The following is a 9,970-nucleotide window of genomic DNA, read 5'->3' as shown; positions in this document are numbered from 1 at the left end:
GACGCCGAACGAACAGAGCCTCCCCCGTCCGCCCAAGGCCCAACAACAGGTACAGATAGAGTATAGAAATTGCATAAGCGGAAGCATACACAATGGCTTGCACGAGGGCAAGCAATCGCCAAGAGTGAAAGTAAACAGCTACACCTATAGAATCTATTACAACTTTGCATCATTTCTTTTTTACATCTCATATCACCCAAAATATAACTTTTGACATTTAAAGTAAATATCCCTTACATCATTCATTAAAGTAAGTTCGTCATCGAGGTACAAAAGATGATATAATAAAGGGTATACAACTAAGGTAAATGAACAACTCGGGCGGTCTCTATCTAGAGCGCGATGCTCTTACCGCGATCGTCCGCCGGCTCGCTGGGTCCCGGCTCTGTGGAAATAGGGGTGTGAGAACTACAACGAAGTTTCCAGTGGGTTCGACAACCAACCACGCCGACTATCCCACTAGGTCTAATCAGACATAATAGAATAAAGGAAAGTAAGTAACCAACTAGCAAATGCACTAATATGCCTGAACAATATAAATGATATGCACAATATAATGCTCATGATGAATGCAAGATCATAGTGTTAATACCCAATCTCTTGGCTAACCCGTAAGTTTCGCCCTCAACAAACTCACCAACTCAAAATCCCAATAATCGAGGAGATACCCGCTACAACCCGATGGGACCGTCCTCTGGGGAGATACCTGCTACAACCCAGTGATGTCGACTCCGGAGCACATCGCCCGAGGGGGAGCTACCGCAACCTCGAGCAAGGACTAATGTGAGTACGATCAATCCTACATTCGAGGATTCCAAGTTCAATCCATTCCTTAACTTTAAGGAAGACTATGCTCAAATGACTCTTAACACTAAGGTTGAATGTCATAATATCTCGGCCGTTCTTGTTCTTGCATTCTTTTCTATCACCAATATCATATACGCTATCAAGTTCTTGTACTCATGCCACACTTGTTTACTAAGTGTTCTATATTCTTGTTCTCACGTCAAATACCACACTTGTTTACTAAGTGTTCCAGACCCGTCGATGTCACTTGCTAAATCTATGTCAAAGTGTCACTTTTCGTTTACTAACTCTTCTAGGTTCTTGTCACAATCATGCATACATAGGGATCATCATTCTCACATTCTTACAAACATTTAACATACATTTGAATTTACATTAGACTATATAAAAGAACTCACAATTAACTCTATTATGCAAGATGCTCAAAATGCATAAATGCTCAAAGTATGACACTTAGACATAGAGAGATTTCCGATGTCCTTGGAATGCACCACCCACCTCGAGGGGTAGTAGAAGCAAGGTGTGGAGTCTCGTGCGCCACACGGACGTCGAACTCGTGTCCTACAACCAAAATAGTGACAATTAGGCCCTATGTACATGAACTATTTTCCAATATTTTCGAATGCTTAAACGGAGTTGTCCAACACGTTTAGGACACCCCCAATTAGGTTTCTACGGGTTTAATTTGTCCCCGAAAAATTCTAGGGCAAAAGCCCCAATTTTCAAACCCTAACAATGTCATTTGGCATATCCCCTAGATCGATCTTATTACTAAGCAAAAGATAGCTTAGAATCAACCTAGAAGCTTTCTAATACCCTCCTTAACCCATTTGAACCATCCCTGGGGCATCTATTTTGAGCCCTAGTGATCCACCATGAGAGGGCTTCATGAAAACCATGAATTTCATGGTTTCATGGGTCCCCAAGGTTTCTAAATCTAGAAACAAGCTCAAAACCCTAAAACTTTGGGTTAAAATCCAAACCCTAGACTCAAATAAGTGATTAAACTCACCTTTGTCCAAGCCCTAGCAAGCTCCTTCTTGTTGGAGAGCTTCTTGACCCTCCAAAGCTCCAAAATCTCCTTCTCCTAGCTCCTCTCCACCTTCTCCTTAGCTCTAGGGTTTGGTTCTAGAGAGAGAAAGTGAGAAATAAGAGGAATGGGAGAGGGGGAGATGAGTGGCTGTGGGAGGGAGAAAGAGAGGGGTTGGGGTGTTAACATGTTGCTACAATTGCAACTAAACCCTCCATTTCTTCTTTTTTGCAACAAGTCTCACTGGGCTGTCTGGAGCCTCTTGTACCGGTACACGGGGTCTTGTACCGGCCGGTACACGCGGGTCTTGTACCGGTCCAAGGCCAATTAGCAGGCCAAACACGAGAGCTCGGTTCTCGGTTTCGTCGGGCTTGTACCGGTACAAGGTCCCTTGTACCGGTACAGCGCCTGAAGCCCAGCCAAACCCGAGAGCTCGGTTTCTCGGTTTCGTCGTGTCACGCCCCGCGACCAACCGCCAATTTGGACCGGGTCGCGGCGCCGACGACAGACCGCTGAATGGACCGGGAATTCCCCTGTGACGCGGACAGAGTCTCCCCTGTACATTCAAGGCGTCGCAATCCCAACAATCAACGAATGTTCCAACTAGGAACGGATATCAATCCAGATTGCATAAGGAAGTATCAAAAACATAAAGCCACTTAACTATTACAACGTTCAACATGGGTACATTTTACACATAGTTTTTCTCTCACATTAACTTCCAAATACAATCCCAATATTACAATTTTATTACAACTTAATAAAAGTTTGTTCTTGGCTTTAAACCTCCCACGCTAGACCACCAACTCGGGTACTGCTACCTCGGTCTCTGGGGTAAGGCGCTATCTATGGAGCTACGCCCTTGCCTCGCGCCGCCGCGCCGCTCACGTGTGTATCTGTAAACACCCCAAAACAACGTGGGGTGAGAACCAACTCTATGGTTCCCAGTGGGTACGGCCACCCAAGGGAAAAGCTCGGTCGATATGTCTAATAAGGCCCTGTAACAAGTTAGTCCAATAACAAATAACAGATATATAGCAGATATCGAACTAAGGTGTCCGGCCTCTCAAAATGCAATATGCAACACCTGTACTTATGCAAGTAGATTATTTTGATTCTACTCGTAGTCATTCCTTACACTTTATTATTCTTTGACCTTTCTTACATTATGCCCTTTGGCGATTCTTTAATCGTTAGCATTATTAATTATTACCAGCATTCTTATTCTTTGCCATTGTAATTGACAATTCTTATCTAAGGTTATCTCTACCTTAGCCATCTATGCCACCCGACTCGGTCTTGAGTCAATCAAATGCGGATAAGCCACGCTCTGTCCAGCTCGAGGTGAAGGAACTCTCTCGCATGCACCTCAGCCTACGGACCAAGAACCACATCGCCCAACGGGTCGCCTCGCGTATCCCGTGGTCAGGGATCCCCCGGTGGGAGAGGAACATGCCGCATACACCCGCAGCCGAGATCCCCGATAGGGAGAGGAACATGCCACATGCACCCTAGCGCTCACTGTTTTTGCTCGATCACAGACCTCGAAGTTCTTCCGGTGGGAGAGGAACCTTGCCACATACACCCGCGGCCAAGAACTTCCGAGCTCAAATGCTGCACTTGCAGCCGCTGCACTCGCAGCCGGGATTCCGGAATCCACTTTACATAGCTCAAGGGTAGGTCTTAACCCTATGGTATGACCTACTTAGGTCCATTGTCCTTTTCTCAACCTAAGTTAATACTTTAGGTTCATTACTTTCATAATCATAGCCTAGGTTTATTAACTCTAGGTTCATTACTTTTACCCACCTAGGTTCATATAATTCTAGGTTCATTATTTTTATCTCACGGCCTTTGTTCTTTCACATTAGGTTCATTATCTTATTCTCACAACCTATGTTTTCTAACCTTAGGTTTAATACCATTCTTGTTTCACCTATGTTTAGCAACACTAGGTTCATATTCATTCTTGTTTAACCTAAGTTCACGACTCTAGGTTCATTGCCACTCGATCTATATGTGTTTTAGGTCCATACACACATGTCCTTTGACTAGCATTATTCCTTGCAATCACTTAACATTCTCATGTTATGTTCACATACCAATGTCCATACGCACAAGCTTTTTACTTAACATTCTTTAACATGCATTTCTATAATGTGCTTATCATACCAATACTTAGCCTTTTTCACATGCCATCATCTTTACTCTTAGCATTAACCACATGCTTGCATTTATTATTTCTACATCATGCTTATTGTGTATACTCTAGCATTAATCAATGCATTCATCATGCTCTGTTCACTTGCATTCATCTAGTACACGTGCATACCTAGTCTTTTACATGCATATACATCTTATCACTAGTGTCATGCATTACTTAGCATTTTTACATATGCCGTCATTTACACTTGTATGCATCAATGAAGATTGTTAACATCATTTAGACATAAGGGCGACCTAGTCGCTTCGGTAAACACAACCCACCTTTAATGCGTTCCGATTGCTTGTCGACACTTGCAATCGGCCTCCCGCGGCACTCGGCACCCGCTTGGGCCCGACTAGCACTTGCGCCTCAACCGTGTTCCGCTTTGCAAATCCGAAAATTATAGGTCTTCGGTTATGCGCCACGATGCCACACGTCCATTCCCACGACCTTACGACGCCGTCTCGGCCCTACAGGCAAGAATGAAGCCTCAAGGCTTATTTCTTTAATAACTTTAAAACGGCTCGACGAATACTCAAACCGTCTTCGCCCACGCGTTTCTTGACCTAACAATTAGGTTTACGAGTGGTCAAAATAGATCAAAACCCCTCATTAGCAAAATCCCTCTTTGGGATGCCCTAATGTGCCATATGCCCAATACGCCGGTTTTGATCTATAAAACAAGCAAAGGAAAGCTTGTTTATCATCTAGGAGTTCATCTAGGAGCATATGAACCATTTCTAGGGCATTTAGAGCAAACCCTAAAAATCCACCATTAGAGCTTCATGAGAAAACCATGGATTTCATGGTGTTCTAAGCCTCTACAAGGTTCTAAATACCTTAGGAGCTCTAAATCTCTAAGCTTTAGGGTTTAAAACCCATCCTACCAAAATCCACCATGAGAGGAGCAAGGTGCTTACCTCTTCAAAAGCTTCAAAATGAGAAGAAGATGAAGATGAGGATGGAGATGAAGATCTTTCTCTTCTTTTCCTTTGCTTTCTCTTTTTCTTCTTCTTTTCCTTTTCTCTTTTCCTTTCTTTCCTTTTTCTTCTCCCTTCGGTTGGGCACGAACAGAGGGAGAGGGAGGGGGCTGTGGGAGAGTGAGAGAGAGAGAGATAAAAACACTCTCTAATACCCTCTCACATGTGTTGTAACAATATGCCACTTAGCCCCTCAAGTTTTCAAGTTCTTCCAACTTGACCTGCTGTTTTCGGGCTCCTTGTACCGGTACACGGGGTCTTGTACCGGTACAAGGCCTGGCAGACAGCTCAAACCCGAGAGCTCATTCTCTCGGTTACGCAGGGCTTGTACCGGTACAAGGCCCCTTGTACCGGTACAAGGTCTGGCAGCTTCCAGCCCTGTACCTCGCTGGTTGTACCGGTACAACCATTGGGCTTGTACCGGTACAAGGCATCCAGAAAGTCATTTTTGACTCTGATTGAGCTCTACTTTGCACCACACGATGCCAAAACCCTTCCAACTCTTCTAGAGCTTATTTTTAGCCCTTCCAACAGTATTGGAATGTTAATTGGAACTCGTCTATTCATCTTATTCGCATGCTTTAGCCAATTCGGCTAAAGTTCGATAACTTCTTCCGAAACCTCCGATTCTTTTCCAATCTAACCGAGGCTCACCAAACATGTTTTTGAACACGTCTCCATCATCTTTTCACCCACTCTAATGCCGAATTTAGCTCACGGCCCAACATAACCTTTCGGGTTCCGTTTTCGCGCCTATGCGCACCGAAACGCCCGAAAGCTTCCGAACTTCACCGAACTTCACCGGAACCATTGGAATAGCTTTCCAACCTATCATACACTATGTCCTCATAGTTTTTGAAGTCCGGTATGTTACACGTCGGGCTTGTACCGGTACAGCAACCAGAGCACTGTTCCGTGATGGTTGTACCGGTACAGCCATCACCTTGTACCGGTACAACAGCTTCAGAATGCTGTTTTTTCGCTTTTCTTCGGCTCTATTTCGCGCCGGTCGATGCTAAAAGCATTCTAAGTCTTTCCAAACTCATTTTTCCCCCTTCCAACTCGTTGGAATGCAAGAGGAACTGGTTCATCGCTTTCCTTCGACGCTTTAACCAATTTGGTCAAAGTTCGAATATCGTTTTCGGGTTTTGATACGTTACACTAAAAAACCTCGAGCCAAACCAATTCTCTAAATTAGCACTTGAATCAAACCAATTAAATCTGAACCAACTGAACCGAAGAACTGAAACCAATTAAATCTGAACCAACTTCAGATTATAGGTTATATTAGATAGACTAAAAAACCTTGAGCCAAACCAATTCTCTAAATTAGCACTTGAACCAAACCAATTAAATCAGAACCAACTGAACCGAAGAACTGTTGTATTTTGTTGTGTATGAAAACCGAACCAATTAAAACTGAACCGAAGAACCGTTGTCTCTAAAAATCTGAACCGAACCAATTAACTGACTCTCTCTAAACCGAACCGAACCATTCACTATCTAAACTTCTCAAACCGAACAAATACCAATTAACTGACTCTCTCTAAACCGAACCGAACCGAACCAAACCATTCACTATCTAAACTTCTCAAACCGACCGCCTCCTCACGATCGTCATTCTTCTCACCGCTTCCTTCTTCTCCGCTCGAAACCTAAGTCGCTCCGCCTCCTCACGATCGTGATTCTTCTCACCGTTTCCTTCTTCTCCGCTCGAAACCGTAAGTCGCTCCGCCTCCTCACGACATTGATTCTCATGTTTTTCTCATGTCCGTTACAGTCGTGACCTTGATTTTTCTTCTACCCTGTTTCCGTTTCAGACGGGATCGACGGGATCGTGCTAAAACATTTACCACCGTTTCAGATGGATTTTGTCCTCTACCCTGGCCGATCTTTGCCTATAAAATCCATCCATGCCTTGCATCGAAACCAGCATCTTATGCTATTATCCCGAAAAAATTTGAACGGTAAGAAATAAGAAATTTAGGTATTCAAATTAAATCTTTTTTTTTCTTATATATCATATTATCTTATTGTTTTATGTTTTATTCCCAGTAACCGACGCTCGCAGTTACAAGATCTGGACGTTTCCTTCTTGGTAGGGTTTCAGGTTAGTATTTTTATTTTCCATGAATTGTATCTTTCTGATCAACATAGAATTTCTAACTGTTAATTTTTTTCTAGAATTATTGGTAATTTAGTCTTCAAGAATAAGCCTTAAATAAATATTTAAATGCGAGTATTGATTTTCTGTTATTCTTAAATAAATTTTATGAAAATGATTAATAGGTTCAAATTGTTATGGTAGATTAATATTAGTCGGCGGTAGATTAATATTAGTCGGCTCCAAATTTTTACCCAAATCCTTAGGATTTTCTTTCACTCCTCCTTTCCGGAGTGATGAACTGTACTTTCCCTCATCTTTCATTTGACTGCATTAATGGCGGCGTCTATTAACATTGACATTAATTTTCGCCGTTTACTCCGCAAGATCTGCGCTAAATTTTCACTCCAACCTCCAAGGTACGGAATGACATTAGATGCAGATTTGAGATTTTGCTCTTACGTCGATGTTGAAATTCCAAGAAGTAGCCGAATCATAGAAGTCATTACAAGTTGGGGCGCACCATCTTCGAATGCTAATCGTACCCAAGAGGATGCTGCAAGGATTGCTATTGGGAGGCTTCGCAATGAGCTAGGCTTTGAAGTTAAGGACACAAATTACGAGGAAAGAAAATATTTAAGAGGTTTATACGATCAGATTTGTCACGATCATGAAGAGCTTCGTGACGAATATGAAATGCTTAAGTTAGACTACGACCTTCTTAGAAGGTTCTATAATTCTTTGGTCGCAGAAAGGGACCGAGTTGTTGCCGACTTGGAAAAATTGAAGGAAAACATTAATGAATGTTTTCAAATGATTAACCAACGCAATGCTGTTCCAATGGATGAGGAGTCGGCGGCAAACCCTGATGGACATGTGATGGTGCCTTCTCCTGATCATTCACCTACCGTATGTGATCCGGAACATACGATGCTAACCGATAAGGATCCGATCGAAGACACCTTTGACAGCAAAAACTAGACTTTATCTTTTTTCTTCCTTCTTTCTTCTTTTTTTATTTCATCCTTCCTTTTGCTGTCATCTTTTTTCTCTTTCTTTTAGGATTTTCCATATGTTTGCGTCGTGAGTAGCTAAGTTCTGTGTTTTTATGTTTTCATCCTTTTCTTTCGTAATAGGAGTTGATTGTTGTTGCGTCCTTTTAATACAATGTCCTCTTTGTTTTATACGTTGTTCAGTGCAAATTTCTATCTATTTATTATAGTTTAAACTTTATCAGCATTATTGGATGGAAATGGAACAGAAAAAGAAAAGAAAAAGTAAATTAAAAATTTCAAAAAAGAGGTTTACACTGAAAAAAAAAAACAAAATTGAATTACTCTGCACACTTGGTACAAAAAAAATTTTACGCTGAAAAAAAATAAAAAAATAAATATAATCACTATGCACGTGTTTTCTATTTTTGCTTACTAATAAGAACAAAGTATCATAGTTATCCTCAAATATAGGTTTCAACAAAAGCAATAACACAAGAAATCTTGACAACACATGCAATATAAAGAATTTTAAAAAATCCTTAACAGCTAGATGAATATCCTACCACTTAGATGAATATCCTTTCACCATCAAAGTGAAACCCTAATTTGTGAAAATTGTCGAAGAAGAAGATGAATTGGGTAAAGGAAGAACCCGTGAGGACTTGAATGAGTAAGGGAGTTCGGAGACGACGATTGTAGCGGGGCAGTGCTCGGCGTCGCCTTCGCCGCCACTGCTATTGTTGTCCGTTGCAGAAACTCCTCTCAGATTTGAGGTTTTTGGGCCAAATCTGAAGCCATTTTCGGTGTCGATTTATCCTTATCCTCATCATTTGCGGTGTTTTCTTTCTGCAGGCCATTATCGGCAGGGCGCCGTTTACTCCGCAAGATCTGCGCTAAATTTTCACTCCAACCTCCAAGGTACGGAATGACATTAGATACAGATTTGAGATTTTGCTCTTACGTCGATGTTGAAATTCCAAGAAGTAGCCGAATCATAGAAGTCATTACAAGTTGGGGCGCACCATCTTCGAATGCTAATCGTACCCAAGAGGATGCTACAAGGATTGCTATTGGGAGGCTTTGCAATGAGCTAGGCTTTGAAGTTAAGGACACAAATTACGAGGAAAGAAAATATTTAAGAGGTTTATACGATCAGATTTGTCGCGATCATGAAGAGCTTCGTGACGAATATGAAATGCTTAAGTTAGACTACGACCTTCTTAGAAGGTTCTATAATTCTTTGGTCGCAGAAAGGGACCGAGTTGTTGCCGACTTGGAAAAATTGAAGGAAAACATTAATGAATGTTTTGAAATGATTAACCAACCCAACGCTGTTCCAATGGATGAGGAGTCGGCGGCAAACCCTGATGGACATGTGATGGTGCCTTCTCCTGATCATTCACCTACCGTATGTCGTCCGGAACATACGATGCTAACCGATGAAGATCCGATCGAAGACACCTTTGACCGCAAAAACTAGACTTTATCTTTTTTCTTCCTTCTTTCTTCTTTTTTTATTTCATCCTTCCTTTTGCTGTCATCTTTTTTCTCTTTCTTTTAGGATTTTCCATATGTTTGCGTCGTGAGTAGCTAAGTTCTGTGTTTTTATGTTTTCATCCTTTTCTTTCGTAATAGGAGTTGATTGTTGTTGCGTCCTTTTAATACAGTGTCCTCTTTGTTTTAATACGTTGTTCAGTGCAAATTTCTATCTATTTATTATAGTTTAAACTTTATCAGCATTATTGGATGGAAATGGAACAGAAAAAGAAAAGAAAAAGTAAATAAAGAAAAATAAAAAACAAAATAGAATCACTATGCACACTTGATCTGTATTATTGGATAGAAATG

At 41.6% G+C, this 9,970-nt stretch overlaps 1 long non-coding RNA gene across 1 annotated transcript; it reads right to left on the bottom strand.

Moving 5' to 3' along the window:
* On the bottom strand, nucleotides 220-1,852 carry LOC109726180. The gene is made up of 3 exons (XR_002220434.1): nucleotides 1,820-1,852; nucleotides 1,306-1,368; nucleotides 220-385 (listed from the first exon to the last, which is right to left on the bottom strand). It is a non-coding gene; the product is annotated as an uncharacterized LOC109726180 (long non-coding RNA).

The sequence above is a fragment of the Ananas comosus genome, linkage group 21 (genome assembly GCF_001540865.1).
Source record: "Ananas comosus cultivar F153 linkage group 21, ASM154086v1, whole genome shotgun sequence".
Taxonomy (NCBI): Eukaryota; Viridiplantae; Streptophyta; class Magnoliopsida; order Poales; family Bromeliaceae; genus Ananas; species Ananas comosus.
Note: the sequence above shows the minus strand (reverse complement) of the source record. Positions and strands in the feature narration are given on the sequence as shown.